The following is a 20,668-nucleotide window of genomic DNA, read 5'->3' as shown; positions in this document are numbered from 1 at the left end:
GATAAGTTTAAAAAATATTTTTACCCAATTCCCCCTATTTACCTAATTGGTGCTATTTTAAACCCTTCTACCAAGAAATTAGAGATATAATGGTTTATGGTTCTGATTCAACCAATGCCGGAAACCAAGAACCTTATGTTGACATGGATGAACTTACAAAAATGATGCAAAGCATGTGATGTACTATTTTTTTTTTATAATTATTGTAAACTTTTAATTTGCAAGTTCAAAAATAATAAAATCAAAAAAGAACTTGCAACTTAATTTGAAGTATTATATATTATTCAATAAAAATATCAAATGAAAGTTTTCGGAGCTTGATCCTTACATATTGGCTATTGGTCTTATTAAATAATTTTTTGTAGCCACTTACTTTCAAATTTCAATTTTAAAATTATAAAATTCAAAATTCAAATTTAAAATTTTAAACTTCAAAGTTTAATTCTAAGCCTTAAAAGTTTGCAAACATTTAAGTATCAATAATATTGAATAAGAAAAACAAAATTTACTTTACAAAAAAAAAATAAAAAAATTCCACGGCCTGCTAACAACCCGCTAACAATCAGCTAAGCCCGAACCCAGACGGACCAAAAAAATCTGAAAAAGTACAGCCCGCTAACAGCCCGCAATGTTAAACGGACGGGCTGATATTTTTGTGTCCAGCCCGTCCCAGCCCGCCCGTTAAACACCCATAGTATCGACCGGCTTTGTATATTTTGAGTCGCGGGGCATTTCGGGTTTGGGTTAGTGGAGTCAGATAATTGGGCTTAGAATTTTTTATTGGGCTAAACAATTTTGGTCTGGCCTAGGGGTGATAATAGTAAACATAGCATGGGCTAATCAGTTTTTGGACCGATCATTCAAAATTAGCCAGCGTTTGCAAAGTCATTGAAAAATAGTCACTATTTTGCTGCAACACGGAAAGTTCCAGTATAATATACTGGAGATCGATGCATATGTGTATGAGCTTCCAGCATATTATGATGAAACTCCAACACGCGGAAAGTTCCAGCATAATATACTGGAGATTGGAGCACCTGTGTATGAACTTTCAGCATATTATGTTGGACCGGTATATTATACTGTACTCCAGTATAATATACTGGAGTTCGAGTATACTTATGCTGGAACTCCAATATATTATACTGGAGTTCGAGTATACTTATGCTGGAACTCTAGTATATTATACTGGAGTTCCAGTATATTATACTGAAATTCCAGAAAATTATGCTGGAGTATTTTCCGAATTTTGAACAGTGTTTTCGTTCAGATTTATCTTTATATGAAAAGTGGCTTTCTATTACTTTTGAAACTGTGGCTATTTTTGAATGACCACTTGTAAATCTGGCTATTTTTGAATTTCTTCCGTGATAATAGGTTGAACAAAACCGAAATTCAAACAAAAATCCAAAAAAAAAAATGGATTTTTTGTTAGATTTTTCGAATTACAAATTAGATTTTTTTTATTTAACTTTTAAAATTACAGATTTTGGATTAGATTTTGGATTATGAATTGGTTTGATTTCTTTCTTTCTATTTTTTTATTCTTATGATTATCTTTTACCTATAATTTTGGCCTATAATTTTCCTTTTTAATTAGAATTTTCCTATCAACGTGCCCTTTTAGCGTGATATCCACGCACTTTCGCCATATAGACTATCTCGTTGCCACATAAGATGGTCAACATTCAGAATTTTTATTATAGTATTTATCTATTGAGTTGGGGTATTTAGATGGGAAAGTCGTAAGTTGGGGTATGGAGTTGTCACAGTGGATCATTGCGGGGTCCATCCCCATAATAAAAAAGAAGAAAAATAATAGCAAGAGGGTGATTGGCTAAGTTGGACGGTGGATAACAACTTGCCAATTTGAAAGTTTTCAAGTTTACAACTTGCAGAACCAAAACCAATTTTGGTTGTCGTGGGAAATATTTTCTCACCTATAAAAGGAGAGCTTCAGATCTCATTTCATCACACCAATCTCATAAAAATATCACTGAGAGTTAGAGAGCAGTGTGAGGTATTTACACGCAGTGTAGTATGTGAGAGAAAATAGAGATTGTGAGCGATATTGTAGTAAGGTGGGAATCTTAAAAGAAGGTTATTTCTTTTGAGTGTATAGTGGTCTCTGGAGTATTTTACTCGGGACTACTGGGAGTAAAATTCCTCATTATAATGGATTACTTTTCTCCTCTCGGACTCATGATTTTTTTCCTTATTCAAAAGGGTTTTCCATGTTAAAAATTTTTGTGTCCTTGTTATTCTTTTTATTTTTGTTGATTACCGTATCTCGGTACTACATTATTGTTCCGTTGTTATAACCATGAATATTATTTCTATGGGGGTTTATTCTCAATAACTGGTATCAGAGCACAGGTTCTATTCGTACACAGAAATACTATTCACTGTCGGTAGTATTATACTCGGTGAAAAAAAAAATATCTGGTGTAAAGTACGAGGTAGTAAAATTTAACGAAGATAACAGTTTCTCAACATGGCAAAGAAGGATGAGGGATCTGCTCATCCAACAAGGATTACACAAGGCACTAGTGTTGATGCCAAAAAGCCTGATACCATGAAAACTGAGGATTGGGGTAACTTGGATGAAAGAACTGCTAGGGCAATCAGGTTGCACTTATCAGATGATGTGGTAAATAGCATCATTGATGAAGACACCGCATGTGGCATTTGGACAAGGTTGGAAAGCCTATACATGTCCAAAATACTGACAAATAAATTGTACCTGAAGAAGCAGCTATAAGTTAAACACATAGGTGAAGGTATGGATTTTTTGTCATATTTAAATGTGTTTAACGACTAATCACATAGCTCACCAACCTCGGTGTGGAAATCGAGAAGGAAGATAAAGCCATCTTGCTATTGAAATCGTTGTCATCTTCGTACGATAATTTGGCAACAACCATCCTGCACGGTAAGACTACCATTGAGTTGAAAGACGTCATATCGACTCTTCAACTCAATGAGAAGATGAGAAAGAAGCCTGAAAATCAAGGACAAACTCTCATCACAGAAGGTAGAGGCAGGAGTTACCAAAGGAGTTCAAGCAATTATGGTAGATCCATATCTCGTGGGAAGTCTAAGAACCGATCCAAATCAAGAGCCAGAAATTGCTACAATTGTGATCAACCAGGTCACTTCAAAAGAGATTTTCCAAATCCAAGGAAGGGCAAAGGTGAAAACCAGTGGCCAGAAGAATGCCGACAACATAATCGCCATGATGCAAAACAATGATATTGTTGTTCTTTTAAAAAATGAGGAAGAAGAATGCATGCATTTGGCAGATCCAGAGTCGAAATGGGTGGTTGAAACAGTGGCATCTTACAATGCCACACCGATAAGAGATCTTTTTTGTAGATATGTAGCAGGTGATTTCGGCACTTTGAGAATGGGTAAAACAAATTACTCAAAGATTGCGGGGATTGGTGACATTTGTATTAAGACAAATGTCGGATGTACATTGGTTCTAAAGGACATGCGGCATGTACCTGGTTTGCGGATGAACTTGATCTCAGCAATTTTTTTAGACCGAGATGGATACGAGAATTATTTTGCAAATCAAAAGTGGAGACTCGCCAAAGGATCATTGGTGATTGCAAAGGCAGTTGCTCGTGGCACGTTATACAGGACAAATGCAGAAATATGCCGATGTGAATTGAATGCGGCACAAGATGAGATTTCTGCAGATTTGTGGTACAAAATAATGGGTCATATGAACGAGAAGGGATTGCATATTCTTGCCAGGAAATCACTCATTTCTTATGCCAAAGGTAAAACGGTAACACCTTGTGACTACTGTTTATTTGGTAAGCAACATAGAATCTCATTTCTGACATCGTCTGAAAGAAAATTAAATATACTTGATTTGGTATATTCTGATGTTTGTGGTCCAATGGAAAATGAATCGATGGGCGATAACAGATATTTTGTTACTTTTATTGATGATGCTTCACGAAAATTGTGGGTTTATGTTTTGAAAACCAAAGATCATGTGTTTCAAGTTTTCCAGAAGTTTCATGCTCTGGTGGAAAGGGAGACAAGCCAAAAGCTAAAGCGTCTCTGAAGTGACAATGGAGGTGAGTACACTTCAAGGGAATTTGAAGAGTATTGTTCGAGCCATGGGATCAAACATGAAAAGACAGTTCCTGGCACTCCACAACACAATGGTGCAGCTGAGAATGAACTGCACCATTGTTGAGAAGGTGTTAAGCATGCTCAGAATGGCTAAACTGCCTAAGTCATTCTGGGGTGAAGCAGTTCGGATTGCATGTTACCTGATCAATAGGATTCCATCAATTCCATTGGAGTTTGACATCCAGAGAAAGTTTGGACCAATAAGGAGGTGTTACACTCGCATATGAAAGTGTTCGGTTGCAAAGCTTTTGCACATGTGACAAAGGAGCTGAGAACAAAGATGGATGATAAATCTATTCCCTGCATTTCATCGGATATGGAGATGAAGAGTTCCAGTACAGATTGTGGGATCCTATAAATAAGAAGGTCATTAGAAGCAAAGATGTAATCTTCCGAGAAAGTGAAGTTGGAGTTGTAGATGATCAGCCAGAGAAGGCCAAGAATGGTATAATCCCTAACCTTGTTACCATTCCTTCTACTTCTAACTATCCCACAAATGCAGAAAGTACGACCGATGAGGTTGCGAGCAGGGGGAGCAACCTGGTGAGGTTATTGAGTAGGGGGAGCACCTTGATGATGATGTCGAGCAAGTAGAGTACCCCACTCAGGACCTCAACCTCCGAGGAGATCAGAGAGGCCAGGGGTAGAGCCATGCAGGTACCCTTCCAAATCAGTCCAAATCACCTCTCAAATTTTGTATATTGACTCACCTACCTCATTGTTGCGACCAAACACACTCACGCAAGTATACGTGGTCGTCAAGTAATAGAGTAGTGAATAAAGTATCGTTCCCACGAAGACTTATGATTAACTTTTGACTAATTTAAACTCAAATAGCTTATCGATTCCAGCGATTTCTCATAAAATAGATAATTGTCTAATTTACTACCTAAAAACTATCAATTATTGAAATACTAGAATTCAACACAACACTTAAATAGTTTTAAATAACAATAAATGGGAGATGATATTCTAGGGTCACGGGTTATCTAACAATCATGTTGCATTCTTAGCTTAAAATAACTAATTAATTTATCTGGATTGTTGATTGACAGGGTTGATATTACTCATAAGAATCTGTCGAGTTCTTACTCGCCTATTCAAGCTAACTTAATGCCTATATGTCTATGGAATTAATATTAACAAGAATGCATTTACATTTCCTGTATTTCAACCGAACAAGACAATTAGGTATATTTCTATCCTAATTGCGAATCCGTTCCCCGATGCCCGGGTTTACGAACTTGCTCTATTTAATTCTATATGCAATCTAGACTTCCCACTTTCGAGTTCAACTCTAGATTCGTAGATAGTAATTTACTGTTAGCTACTCAGCAAATTAATTAAAAATAGAATTAAATAAATTACCCAATCTGATAAAATCAACTTCGTCAAATTAAACTTCGAACATCAATATTCATATATACCCATGACCCTAGAACAATAGGGTTCTTAGCCACTCATGTTCATGCAATCATTAAAAAATTCACAAGAGTGCATAAGAATCAATAAAAGAAGGAAAAATAAGAACTCAAGATGAATTCAGTGGTTCCCCAGCTTTTTCGTGGCTTTTCTCCTCCTCCCAATATGTTAGATGCCCTAAAAGAGGCGTTTTTAGCTTATATATTGTGTACAAAAGTCGTGGGCTAAAGTTCTCTTATTCCTAATCCAAATCAGCTTCAGGGATTGATGTTGGGGTGGATGCATCGCATCCACCTCGTCCTCCACTTCCCAGCTTTGCATGCTAGGGTGGATGCGTCGCATCCACCTCGTCCTCGACTTCCCAGCTTTGCATGCTAGGGTGGATGCGTCACATCCACCTCGTCCTCGACTTTCCAGCTTTGCCCAGGTGCGGATGCTATGGGCCGACTTTACTGCTAAGGGTGCACGAAATCTGATTTTTTTCTAGATTGGATGCGACGCATCCAACCCCTCTTCCTCTACCTAGAGCTCCTTTTCTTCATATTTTTGCACTACAAATACCCTAAATCATCATACACAACTCAATTAGTCATAAAACCAATAATTAAATCATGTTGGGTATTTTAAAGCTCAAATAGCATCAAAAAGTGATTAAAATATGGGTAAAGTAACATCAACATATATCAAAATATGTCCAACATCAGTTGTCCCGTCCAGAAAAGAACCAGTGGATGAAAGCCATGCAAGAAAAGATAGAATATCTGCAAAAAACTGACACGTACAAGCTGGTCGAACTTCCAAAAGGTAAAAGACCACTCAAATGCAAATGGGTCTTTAAACTCAAGAAATATGGAAATGGCAAGATGGTTATATGCAAAGCTCGATTGGGGGTAAAAGGCTCCGAACAGAAGAAAGGTATTTATTTTGACAAAAGTTTCTCACATGTTATCAAAATGACTTCTATTCGAACAATCTTGAGCTTAGCAGCTAGCCTAGATCTTGAAGTAGAGCAGTTGGACGTGAAAACTGCATTTCTTCATGGAGATTTGGAAGAAGAGATCTATATGGAGCAGCCAGAAGGATTTGAAGTAGGTGAAAGAAAACACATGGCATGCAAACTGAATAAAAGTCATTATGGGTTGAAGCAGGCACCAAGGCAGTGGTACAAGAAGTTTGACTCACTTATGAAAAGTGAAACTTACATAAAGACAAATTCTGTTCCATGTGTATACTTCAAAAGATTTTCTAACAACAACTTTATTATTTTGTTGTTGTATGTGGATGACATGTTAATTGTAGGAAAAAAACAAGGGGCTGATCACAAAGTTGAAGAGAGATTTGTCCAAGTCATTTGATATGAAGGACTTGGGCCCAGAACAACAAATCTTTGGAATGAATATTGTTCGAGAGCGAACAAGCAGAAAGTTGTGGCTGTCTCAGGAGAAGTACATTGAACATGTACTGGAATGCTTCAACATGAATAATGCTAAGCCAGTCATCACACCTCTTGCTAGTGATCTGAAGTTGAGTAAGAAGATGTGTCGTACAACAATGGAGGAGAAAGGGAACATGGCTAGAGTTCCTTATTCTTCAGCAGTCAGAAGCTTGATGTATGCAATGGTATGCACCAGACAAGATATTGCCCATGCAGTCGGTGTTATTAGCAGGTTCCTTGAAAATTTAGGAAAAGAGCATTGGGAAGCAGTCAAGTGGATATTGAGGTACCTGAGAGGTATCATAGGAGATTGCTTGTGTTTTGGAGGATCTGATCCAATCTTGAAGGGCTACACGAATGCCGATATGACAGGTGATCTTGATAATCATAAATCTACTACTGGATATCTGTTCACATTTTCAGGGGGGCTATAACATGGCAGTCGAAGATGCAAAAGTGTGTCGTTCTCTCTACAACTGAAGCATGGTATATTACCACTATTGAAGCTGGCAAAGAGATGGTATGGATGAAACGGTTTCTTTAAGAGCTTGGATTGTATCAAAAGGAGTATGTAGTCTATTGTGACAGTCAAAGTGCAAAAGACCTGAGCAAAAATACCATTATAATGAAAGAACAAAGCATATCGACGTGAGATATCACTGGATTCGAGAAAAGATAGATGATGGATCTATGTTGGTCAAGAAGATCCATACAAGTAAGAATCCTTCAAATATGTTGACTAAGGTGGTACAAAGAGACATGTTCGATTAGTGCAAAGAACTTGTTGGTATGGACTCAAGCTAGAAGTTCGGTGTTACCTCATTCAGGTGAATGGGTCTGGAGGGGGAGATTATGGGGTCCATCCCCATAATGAAAAAGAAAAAAAATAATAGCAAGAGGATGATTGGCTAAGTTGGGCGGTGGATAACAACTTGCCAATTTGCAAGTTTTCAAGTTTGCAACTTGCAGAACCAAAACTAATTTTGGTCGATGTGGGAAACATTTTCTCACCTATAAAAGGAGAGCTTCGGCTCTCATTTCATCACACAATCTTATAGAAATATCACTGAGAGTTAGAAAGCAGTGTGAGGTATGCACATGCAGTGTAGTCTGTGAGAGAAAATAGAGAGTATGAGTGATATTGTAGTGAGGTGGGAATCTTAAAAGAGGGTTATTTCTTTTGTGTGGATAGTGGTCCCTCGAGTAATTTACTCGGGACTACTTGGCATAAAATTCCTCATTATATTGGATTATTTTGCTCCTCTCGAGCTCGTGATTTTTTCCCTTATTCAAAAGGGTTTTTCACGTAAAATTCTTTGTGTCCTTGTTGTTCTTTTTATTCTTGTTGATTATCGTATCCTGGTACTACATTATTGTTCCGTTATTATTACCGTGAATATTATTTCTGTGAGGATTTGTTCCCAACAATCATTGAGTTGAATTTTTTCGGTTTCCTCTCTTCAAGTTGGTTGTGCTTTAACTCTCTTTTAGACATGCATGTTCATCTGTAGAATACATTTCAGTGGCTTTAAAAAAAAAGAAAATTACATCAAAGTAGTAATACCAGAAAAGGCATCCTGCTCATGGTACAAAAGCAACTCTAACTTTACAACAGCCTTAATCATACAAAAGGATGACAGAAACTGATCCCAAAACTTCCAATGCCACCATCCAAGAAACTAGTAACCGATTAATATGGTGAGTCCGCACTGGACTAAAATCACTGAACCATTCGCAAGAGTCCAACACTACACGCGCGACCTTACTACTCGAACAAATCGTATTTGTTCAAGATTAAAACAAACAGGGTTTCTTTGAAACAGGGATGTCTAACCATTGTTCCAAAGAGTTCTTTGATATGCATCTTCTTGTTCTGAAGTAGTACTATCCTCCGGAGCAAGCAACATCTAATCATACGACAACACGAACATCTTCAAACATCTCCACCCTCTTGCATCCTTCCTTTATTCTGTTGGCATTTACTCTATTGTACGCGGCCATATCATGCATTTCTACAAGAGGTTGCTTTCACGGCTTGAACTCGTAACCTCCTGGTCACATGACAACAACTTTACCAGTTACGCCTAGGCTCCCCTTCACTCTAATCAGCTAGTACCTGTCAAAAAGGACATATAAGTACGTGCCTAACTGATGGCAAGTGAAGAAAATAATTACATATGATTTTCAAGAGGCTGGCTCTATCAACATAGTTACAATTAACAGTCCTAACCATTAAAGCGAGGTTAATCTGTCACCTAGACTCAAGTAGGTTACTCAGACGAGTGGTAACGTACATTCTGTATTTAGCAAGTTTTCACCGTCTTTGAACAGTCCATACAAAATGCTCATGTCTCCCTATGAAGATGTTTAGTTTCGATGCAAATATAAATTTAGCCTAAAAATTTATTAAAATTGCAAACTCATAGTGAATCTAAACCCATAACTTTAAAAATTTTAATAGGTTCAATTAGGGGCGAAGCCACACTTTGATTAGGGTGTTCAATTGACCACCCTTTATCGGAAAATAACACCGCATATAGGGTGTGTTTGGTATGAAGGAAAATATTTCCCTATTTTTTCCGATTTTTTCATGTTTGGTTGGCTTAAATATTTTGGAAAATATTTTTCTTATAAACTCATTTTCCTCAAATTGGAGAAAAATATTTTCCTTATCAAGAGAAGGGAAAACATTTTCCAAAACTCCGTCTCAACCTTCCCCACCCTGACCAACCCACCCAACCCCATCCCAAATTTTTGTTTTTTCGTTTTTCTGCACCCCTACCCCTACCCCCGTACAATTTTTTCGTTTTTCTGCACACCCCTCCCCTCCCAACCCCGGGGAAAAAAATATTTTTTTAAATACTTTCAGTTTTAGTTTTTTCGTCTTTCGGATTACAGGTTCGAAATTTTATAAGTTCCAACGTTATGAGTTCGGATGTTTATGTGTTTGAAAGTTTACGGGCTTAAATATTATAAAGTTTACGGGTTCGAAAGTTTACGGTTCGGAAGTTTATGAAATTTGTGGGTTCAGAAGGTTGTTGGTTCGAAAGTTTATGGCTTTATGTTTATTGTATCTAAATTATTTATGAATACTCTTGAGAAATTATTTTCCTTAATTTGCGTAGCAAATATTGGAAACACCGAAAACACCGAAAAATGAATAAGATGACTATTTGTTTACCAAGAAAATTTTCTTGGAAAATATTTTTCACGAAAAATATTTTTCGTTATACCAAACACACCCATATAGGTAAAATATTAAGTTTTAGAGGTATATAAAATATATTGAACATCCTTTGCCGGAATGTTTTTTTTACTTATTTCAAGTTTTGAACATCCTTGAAAAAATTTCTAGCTTCGCCACTGGGCTCAATACTAAAAACTATAAATATTGAACTCATAGAATATAAATCCTAAATCCGCCTCTGATCATTCTATTATCATATTTCTTCCTATAGATGCCATGCCACATCGAACATCAACTATATTTATCTTTACAGTGTTGAACTAGAGAAGGACCTAGTACCCGGATCATCCCTTTATTCTGGAGCTTTTAATTAACTAACTAGCATAATGTTTTTTCTTTCGATAAGTAAAGAAAGATTTACCTTGACTGTGCTGATGAGTACAAAAACTATGTACAACTCAGGCTAGTCCTGAAGGTAAAATCTATCACACGAATAGCCTCATTAATTCAGTTTCACTACTAGAAATTAGGCAAAAATCAACCACGATGGATCGACCAATTTTCGTCGGTCAAAAAATCGGCCAAAAAATCGATCAAAGTTGGTCGGTTTTCAAAATATTTTATTTTTTAATTTTTTTTACGAAACCAATCAACTTTGGTCGGTTTTCTTTGGCGCAAAAATACGGAAAACTATTTTTGAGTCGCGCAAAATTTATTTTTCAAGAAACCGACCAACTTTGGTCTGTTTTTCATTTAAAATAAATTAAAATTAATATTATAAAAACCGACCGCAATCGGTCAGTTAATTCGGCCGGTCGTTTTAAAAAAACTGACCGAATTCGTTCGGTAATTTTATTTTTTAATAAAACCGATCAACTTTGGTCGGTTATTTTCGTGCGAAAATACAATTAAAGAGTATAAATGAAATAAAAGACAGTCTTAAAACAAAATGCACCAATGGTCTAGTGGTAGAATAGTATTCTGCCACAGTACAGACCCCGGTTTGATTCCCAGATGATGCACTTTTTAATTACATAATTAAAATACCGACCAACTTTGGTCGTTTTTTTTGGGCAATTTTTTTTTTTGAATTTAATTGACCGACTAAAGTTGGTCGGTAATTTTCGACCAACTTTGGTCGGTATGCTCTTCCGACCTTCAAAATACCGTCCACGCGTAAATGATTGCGTTTTGAACTGTTATTGGCCATTGCCGACCCACTTTGATCGATTTTGTTGGACGGTTCGAATTTTTAGTAGTGAATTTACACTAAAAAAACAGTTTTCAGTCGGGAGTGGCTTCTGCTTTTCCTTCAACACACTGTTGTTTCTTTCATTTAGTAATACCCACAGAGGCAGGCATGACCCACATTGCTACAAAAATATAAAGAACACCTCATAAGTCCAGGGGCGGATGTTGTGTTCAATTGACGGGTTCAATTGAACCCATAACTTTCAACGCGGAATAAAAAACTATGTGTAAAAAATTATTAAAATTACATAAATAGTAGATATGAACCCATAACTTTAAACATATAATTCGTTCAATACTGAAAACCTTAAAAGTTGAACCCATAAAATTTAATTCCTGGATCTGCCTATGCTCATAACTAGCATATTTAAGCACAGAAACCTATCATCATTAGACCAACTGCAGCAGTGAATACTGGAATAGTAGAAGCTAAAGACTTACAAGATATTGCATAAGTACTTTAATCATCACAAGGTGGCATGCATGCAAAAAAAAAAAAAAAAAAAAATTACGCTGCCCCAGCAATGCGACTTACAAATGGATTAGTGTCACGCGACTTATAAATCGCATTCCACGCATGTGACTTAAAACTTGCATTAGCTTAATGACTAGCGACTTAATGTCCCGACATCGCGCCGCCTATGTTTTAACTGCTTTTTGGTGGGAAAATTACTTTTGGAAAATATATATATATATATATATATATATATATATATCACATGTTTTAGTATAGTTTTTGTTTTCAATATGTAGGCAGATATTTTTTTCTCATGATTATCTGAACTCATAAATTTATATTTATATTCCAATTAATATTCGAGAATTTTTTCTGCAAGTACAAAAAATGGATATTATTTACCTGCTTTAACTTGATTTTGGGTTTTCAACAAATAGTTAGTGTTTTTTTTATAAAATATATACAAATTCAGTGATAACATATTACTTATATACAACTTTTTTGTTGTATAGGATCCGGACAAAACATATAACTTACATACAGTTTGCATACAATTTGCAACAACACCCAACTCCCTAAAAAATCAAAATCGGCATATAATTAAACTCTAAAAGATATTCCTAATCATTTGAATTCAGATATTCGAAATTTTTAATGATTGTCAATGGAGCTTCTAATAGATTTTAGTTAGGTTTATTATATTGGAGTTAATCTCTAACTTTATATACAATTGATAAATATATTTATGCTAGATAATTAAATGAAAACCACCTTAATAGTGATAATTAGGTTTATAATTATGCATAGATAGGTTAAAAAAATTCTCAATATTTCATCAAAAAATGTCCTCTACATACCAAATACATATTACTGTAAAAATTAGCTTTTACATTAACATAGTTTAACCAAATGCAATGTTACTTATATTTATCTCTAGATTTTCACTCCATGTCCACTAAATTTACTTATAACGTAGAAAAAGTAATTTATGGAAATAATTATATTCGAAGTAGTACTTTTTTTAGAAAAATTTAGAAAGAGAATAGTACATAGTAAGGAGTAGAGAAAGGAGGTTGTCTATGTATGTGGCCCGTTTTGTGAGATTTGATAATTGGACATGCATCTAGTCGTTAAAAAAAACAAATAATTATAACTCTAGTTCAAGTATTTTTTTTTTACTTCTACTTATACAAAAATAAAAGAAAAATAATAAATACATTTGTTATGTATTTTAAATGATCGTTTAGCTTATTAACAAAATTATGAGATTTTTGTATAATCATCTGGTATTCGAACTCACAGTTCAGATTTGCTTCGTGTATGGTCCATTGAAAGAGAAGTGCTTCCTTGTATTTAGCCATTTCTTTCTAACGGAAAAATATTTAGACAAATATACCTCTACCTAAAATACGGAAGAACTCCATGAACGACTACTAGATTTCGAAGAATTTTCTAGTGAAACTCTAACACACTGTGCTGAAGTTTGAAATTTTTTTACTGGTGAAACTCCAGCACCATGTACTACACAGTTCAGCACTTTTAAAAGTGCAACTCCAAACATACAGTGCTAGAGTTCGAGTCCAACTCTCTAAACAAAATTCTCTGGTGCAATATCAAAATCTGTGGATACAACCTTTTAGTTTTCCAGTTGTATGTTTATAAGAATTTCATATTCAGGTTCAGCTTAGATAATCTCATTTCCCTTTTTCTTTGCCCTATCTACAAATATCAAGATATGTCTGTACTATTTTAACTCTTGCCGCATAAACAGAGAACAGCTAACATCAGCTATACTGGCAATGATAATAACATAGGCCAACATAAACAAGCCCTTGGACACGTAATGAACTAGAGCTGCCCGGTACACTAAGCTCCCGCTATGCGGGGGGCCGGGAAAGGGTCGGACCACAAAGAATCTATTGTACGCAACCTTACCCTGCATTTCTACGAGAGGTTATTTCCACGGCTCGAACCCGTGAACTACTGGTCACATGACAACAACTTTACCAATTACGCCAATGCTCCCCTTCCAAATCTTGAAATACTATTTTCGCAAAATAATTTTCAACCTTAATTTTCATAGTATAAAAACATGATCAGGATTCAGCAATATGAATAGAAATTCCAAAACATTTAGAGCATGCTTCCTTACATGATTAGAGAATAAACACAGCTGTTACTTAGACTGAACAAATATTAACAACTCCTTGGACACTGAAAAGTACAATCCTAACCTTGTTTATCAGCTACATAACCAGTTTTCTAACATAAAGTAACAGCTAATTAAGTATGTTGTAATCAATACGAACGAGAGGGGCCAAAAATTATCGATAATAAAAGACAATTGAAGCATGCGGAGAGGATCTTGGAAAGCTTAGGAACTCCTGTGCCATTATAACATAATCTGGAGAACATCACTCCCTTCGAATATGGCGTCAATGACGAACTTTTCAAGCACAGTTGCATGCTTTAGAAAATATTTTACCAATGGTATCACAGACTTATTTTCACTTAGTGATCCATGAAAGTTAATGATCTCGATGGTCTTCAGATGTAGAAATGAGCAGTTAAAATTACGTGTTTCAAACCCAGCGGAGGCAAATACTAGGTTATTTCTTCCCATCGATCCAAGCCTTGGTGGATAGAGTTACCTGGTACCTGTTGCTGGTGGGAGGTGGCAGGTATCTCATGGAATTAGTCGAGCTGCGCGCAAGCTGGCCCGGACACCACGATTATCAAAAAATAAATAAAATTACGTGTTTCAAACCTCCTGCTCTGTTCATCCTCATTTATGTAACTTGACAGCAGGAACTGCATGAAAGAATCCGCTATGTAAGCCAGTTATTCTCCTTAGAGTCTTTGATGTAAGTAGAAAGCCAAGGAGTTGATTGTGGATAGAATAAAAAGGTGATGAATTTTCAGATTCAAGGAACATGTCAAGTGCTTAAAAAATGTTACAAAGTGGTACACACAAAAAAGAAAGAATGTTTCAAAGCTTCATTGAAATTGATCCTGTATCTCCTCGGATGAAGGTGAGTACTATCCCTTGTTAAAAATATTTTTCCTACAACTACACAAAAATTGACTGTCGAATTGACTTACTCATAGAATCAATTTTGACAATGACAACATGAAATTTTTGTCAAAGCAACTCAACCTGGACTATTTTCATGAGAAAAATAAATTGAGGGAACAAAAGAGTTCCGCTAAATGTCTTACACAAAAATGGAATAATAAGCACGTAACTGCAGCATTATGGCATATACAGTCCAACTAGGCCACGGAACAAACAACACGGCTGAAGCATTTACACTTTCCTATGGGCTTAAATGGTGTCTTGAACATTGTATTAGAAAATTTGGGTGGAAGCCGACTCTTACTTATTGTGAATGTCGACAAGGGAGCTGCAAAACCTTCTTGGTGCTATGAACCTATTATTGAAGAGATAAAGGGTTGATTCAAAGTGAAGTCGTCAAGGTGACACACTGTTATAGAGAAGTGATGGTGTGGCTGATGCTTTAGTTGGATATAGTCGCCACTGGATGCAGAGAAGAAATTTTTCAGGTTTAACTCATTATCAAGAGAAGCTAGAAGGCACTTAAGGCTTGACAAATGGCAAGCTCCTTTCATTCAAAAATCAAAATTCGGAAGAAAGCCTAAAGCAACTCCAATAATCAACAAGATGAACCTCCCGGTTAGAACCTTCTGCGAGCTCCCATGTTACTTGAGACTACTCCTTTAACTTGTTCTCATTTTTAGTTCTTATGGAAACAGTGTACAGGGGAGCAAGTCTCCACAAGTTAGAAGCTATTGTTGTAAAGCTCATTAATTAGTAAGTACTCAGGCTAGTTATGTTTCACGTTGCAAATAGGAGTCCTCCACCCATACAGAAACTCTTTTTGCTTACATATTAGAGGCTTAACTCCTACACTTTTGTCAAGGACTGGACCTCCTCAATCTTCTCTTTACTTGTCAAATCCCCCTCTTTGTAACCTTTTCATCATTATCTATAAAATATACCACTAAGGTGGTCTAAATAAGAAAATTATGATTATTTTCCTAAAGTACTTAAGATTTGAAATATGTTGATACAAATATCATTTTCTTCTTCCATCAATAGTTGTTTGATATGGATAACACGAAGTTATAAAAATAAAGGTCTAACAGAAACTTACTCTAGCTTCGTCATCAAACCACCAGTTAATGACCAATGTCTCAAGATCCGATGAACTCTGTAGAAAGCTGCAAATTCCAGGAAAGTCCAACTCTTGTAAGGATGGAAGTTCTAAGAATTTCCAGCTTGATGGTGGAGGCTGCCACCCTCTCAACTCCAGTATGGACAGGAACTAATAAACAAAATAGATAAACCATAATATGTCAAATCAAGGAAATATGACATACTTAATATTTATTGAATAATTCATGAAAACAGTTTGGACTAGACGACTGCGTTTTGCCACATCTAAGTGTTCATGGTCGGTTTGAAAATTCAAAGATGGACTTTTAAGCACCTGGAAAAACCCATTCACATGACTTAAAGAGTAAGATCATTGTCAATCAATCCAAATTTTACATCTTGTTCTGTCCATTGCAAACTCTTTATTCTCAGATGACCAAAATTTTGTTCAAAGGTCTTGTTTCAATCTTCTGCCACCGTTCAACCATATGGCTTAGTGATTACCAGATTAGCAATCACATTATCTTAAGTAGTGGCACTGTTAATGTTACTAAAGTGATGATTCAATAGCAAGTAAAAAGTCCCAAAACATAAACAAAAAATAAAAATAAAAATAATGAAGAGTATGAATGAACCTCGTGCACCAGGGACCCAATTCAAGATTCTCGACATGGGCAGCACTGTGAAGAAGTTCCTTCAAATATCTACACTCCTTCTCCAAGTTGCCTTCTACATCGTCAAACGCAAACTCTAAGCGAAGGACTGCAGTGACAAGTGAAGCCACAATTCTCTGCCGCATGCGTAACTCACAGCAGCACCCCCAAAAGTTGCAAATTTTGAATATACGGGGCTAATATATCGAGCCAAAGATCATGATTCTCATTTCCGTAATCTTGTATGGTCAATTCTCTCAGCTTCACGGAGCTGATTTCCAAATGATAAATGCCCCAAATAGCATCTAGTACCAAGCACTCCAAGTTAGGGAGGGCAACCGGAGAATACCTTTTCCATGATATCGTCAGTCAATTGCAGGTCCCCAAATGAAAGAGAAACGAGACTATATATGCAATTTCCTCAAGGGCGCATTCTTATATGCAAATTGAGGAAAATCATATCCCGGTTGATCCGTAGACCAAAATCCAAGTGTAAAACTTTCAACATTAGCTAGTTTAGTTGCAAATTGTACCCATAAATCAATATCATTAGCATACGGTCCTCGTATCTAAGGCCCCACACCCTGAATTTCAGAATTTTCTGGCAATTCCTCCAATAATGAAGCTCTCAATGGGTGGAAGCCATGTAATCAAGAGTATCCTTTTCGCTTTCGCTAATAGGGAAGTTGAAATAGAGTGACAGTGGAACGGACACCCAAAGAAACCTCCATCGTCTAGATAATACGCTACTTCTCACAACTTCTTTAGGATTCCACAACATAGAGAGAATGTGAAGTAGAATTGCGTCAGGCAAATCACTCACTCGGTCTTGATCTTCTCTTGCCGTGAATTTCCTCTGCATTTCCATGGAGTACAAATTTCAGTTGCAATTTGGTAAAGTTTATCTAAATACTTGGACCAACTTGGGCAGGCTTGATAAATTTAGCCAAAATGAGCCATATGAAAATTTAGCAATACATAAAAAGTACTTTTAAAAGAAAATTTAGTTGGTTAGATAAAAGAATCAAAATGGGTAATTGTATTGTGTTAAACAACAAAGAAGAGATAGGCAGTTTTGGGGGGTAGGGTCCATGTTGGACTGTGTTAAACAAGGTGGTGATGATGAAGAAGAATGGAGAAAGGAACAGGTGAGATAGCTTCTGAGATGGAGTGTGCAGGTACGCTCTTCTGGCAGCGAGTGGGAGTTGCTGACCAAAAACGAAAGGACGGTTAAATGGAGCTAGTTCACAAATCTTGTATAGAGAAAGCGAACGGTAAGCGCGACGTTTCAAGACTTAGCCGAGCGTTAGTGAAGCTACATTCTCATAGCAAGGTGGCTACATTCTCATAGTGAGGTGATTCGAGTTAGCGAAACGCTATAGTAGCGAGATTGAGCGTCCTTGGCTCAGCATTATAGAGGTCTTCGGCGCTAGTATAGCGTTACGTTAACTCGAAGCACCTCGCTATGAGAATGTAGCCACCTCGCTATGAGAATGTAGCTTCGCTAACGCTCGGCTAAGTCTTGAACCTTCGCGCTGACCGTTCACTTTCTCAGTAGCAAAAGTGCCTCTCTTGCTCCTTAACCTCAAGTACAAGGACAAGAAAGAGATTATTGGTTTTCTTGCTCCCGCTTCCTCATCTGCGCTCATCAAGCCGACTTTACTCTTTGGGAGGTGAAACAATTGTTAAAGCGGACATTTCTAAATGACAGCATCGAAGATATATTTCTATATATACACGGTTACAGTTATCTCGAACTGCCTTCTGGAAGAAGAAGCCTACTTGTGGGACACTGTGTACTTACAGCCTCTACGATAAGCAAGTGAATGTGGCTTGTGCGTGGCGAACGGTTCATCAAGCCATTTTTCGCTTCAACTCCCTAAATAGGAATAGGGATAGTTTACAAATAGGGGTAATCAATTCGCATCTGACTGTGATAGTTCTCTCGATACCTTATTGGAGTTTTATAACTAGTGGTCGGCTTTCTGTCGCGTCAACCTTTTCCTAGTGCGCAGAGCCCCAACGAGGAAGGTGTTAGTGCTTTATCATTGGGTCAATAATGCTAATCCCTCTTTTTGTGCTACTCCTAGGGCGGGAAGAAGATAAGAAAACACGGAGCGTTCTCTTGCTTTCCCAACCTGTTGTTTCTAAAGACTGCCCTTTCTCGGCTAGATCTTGGTCTAGCCTACTACGAGGATCTCGTATCCAGCAACCCAACCTTTACAAAGGGCATGAAAGCCCCTTGACTAGGTTGGAGTTATAAAGCTTACCTTATTTATTAGTATTAAAAAGGAAAAGAGCCTTTTCAGTTGGTGCGCAGGAGCGCAATTCTATTTTCCCTTTACTAGTAGGGGTACCGAGGTTCCTATGCCGCCGCGTTTCCCGGTCCTTTTTCTTTTAGTGCTTCGACCCGAAGCGAAAGCTTCTAGATAGTTCAGTGGATAAGATGGATGTGCTCCAACTCACCCAAGAATGGGACGACAGTGGTCCGCCGGTAAGCTCGTTCTGATCTTGGACGTAGTACATTGAAATCCTGAAGCACCACCATGAATGCTACCGCTGTAAGACCCCATTAAAAATTTCCTAATGATTTAATATTTTATAGTGCGACAACGGTATTGGGGAATAACGTATTCTAGTATTAAAGGAGACCCATGGAATAGAACCACATCATTTCAAAATAAAAATATATGTTTAAGGTGTGTTGGAACTGTAGCGGCCCTACTTGTCGTTTTGAACATTTACGCTCCTTTCAATTATTTGAAGTCTTGAGTAGCTTCATATGATGTATTATAACCAAGTTTGACTTTTCTTTTATATTCGACCTCGAATCAGAGTTTTGATGATTCTATTAGGTTCGGATGGTGATTTTGGACTCGGGCATATGTCCGGTATTTAATTTAGATATTTCTAGGATATTTTGACATCGCTTCTTTGAGTATAAGTGGTATCACATTAATCAAATGAGCTCTAAATTCAGTTTTGATTGAAGCATTAGATCCGTATTGAAATTATGGAGCCATAGCAAAAAGAATCGTCGAATTCGGACAATCTATGAGAGAGTTATGCTCATTCCCGTGTCGGAAAAATAATTTCCCGTCGCCAGCACCCGAGGCAGCGCAGGGTGCTATCCCTGGCACTGGGATTTCTTTCAGCTACTGGAACCAGTGCCACAGGCAGCGCCCCACGCCACCTGTGGCGCCCGAAACACTAAATACTCATTCCGGGATTCATTTTACCCCATTTCTCTTGGCCGAATTTTGGGATTTTCCTCCACTCTCTCAAGACCTCCAACTCCCCCCATCTTCAAGGTGAGTAATCCCTACTAATTTGGGTTTTCATTCCATCAATTCCATTCTAGAACTAACTCAATCCGCCATGAAATCCTTAGATCTTCAAGAAATTGTTTCAAGAACTCAAAGGAGGGTTTTGCAATATTTCTTCCAAAAGGTAATCCTACACCCTTAGACTTACATGTATGAATATATTATGGAAATATGAGTATGAATTATGTATTGAAACTTATGGTATGGTGATTGAAAGCGATAAATTCCCAATTTAAATACATATCCATTGTAGAGATTGAAAGGTGATTATTTGATGGAATTTTTTTGGTTGGGTGTGGATGGATGGTCATGTATGTGATGTTGGAAGTTATAAATTGTTTAAGAATGATGGTGGGATAAATTGTTAGTAAATGGTAGTAGTTGGATGACTAATTCTATGGGTAAGAGATGTAAAGATTCATGCCTACTAGATGTTTGATAAAATGCCTAAATGACCTAAATTATGAAATTTATTACTAATATTGGTTCAATTGAATTATGTTGATGTAGATTGAAGTTGTAAGAGTAGTAGGTGGTTTTAGTAGCACTAAAGAGCTCCATCAAGATATGTTGACTATACTTTCTCTCTTAGAATCGAATTCCATAAT

General features: G+C 36.8%; 1 long non-coding RNA gene across 1 annotated transcript; it reads right to left on the bottom strand.

Moving 5' to 3' along the window:
* Positions 1-14,006: 14,006 nt before the first annotated feature.
* On the bottom strand, positions 14,007-17,950 carry LOC107792276 (uncharacterized). Its single transcript, XR_001649494.2, has 3 exons — positions 16,717-17,950; positions 16,080-16,250; positions 14,007-14,715 (listed from the first exon to the last, which is right to left on the bottom strand). It is a non-coding gene; the product is annotated as an uncharacterized LOC107792276 (long non-coding RNA).
* Positions 17,951-20,668: the final 2,718 nt, after the last annotated feature.

The sequence above is a fragment of the Nicotiana tabacum genome, chromosome 15 (genome assembly GCF_000715075.1).
Source record: "Nicotiana tabacum cultivar K326 chromosome 15, ASM71507v2, whole genome shotgun sequence".
Lineage (NCBI taxonomy): Eukaryota > Viridiplantae > Streptophyta > Magnoliopsida > Solanales > Solanaceae > Nicotiana > Nicotiana tabacum.
The sequence above is the reverse complement of the archived record's forward strand: the minus strand, read 5'-3'. Positions and strand labels throughout refer to the sequence as shown.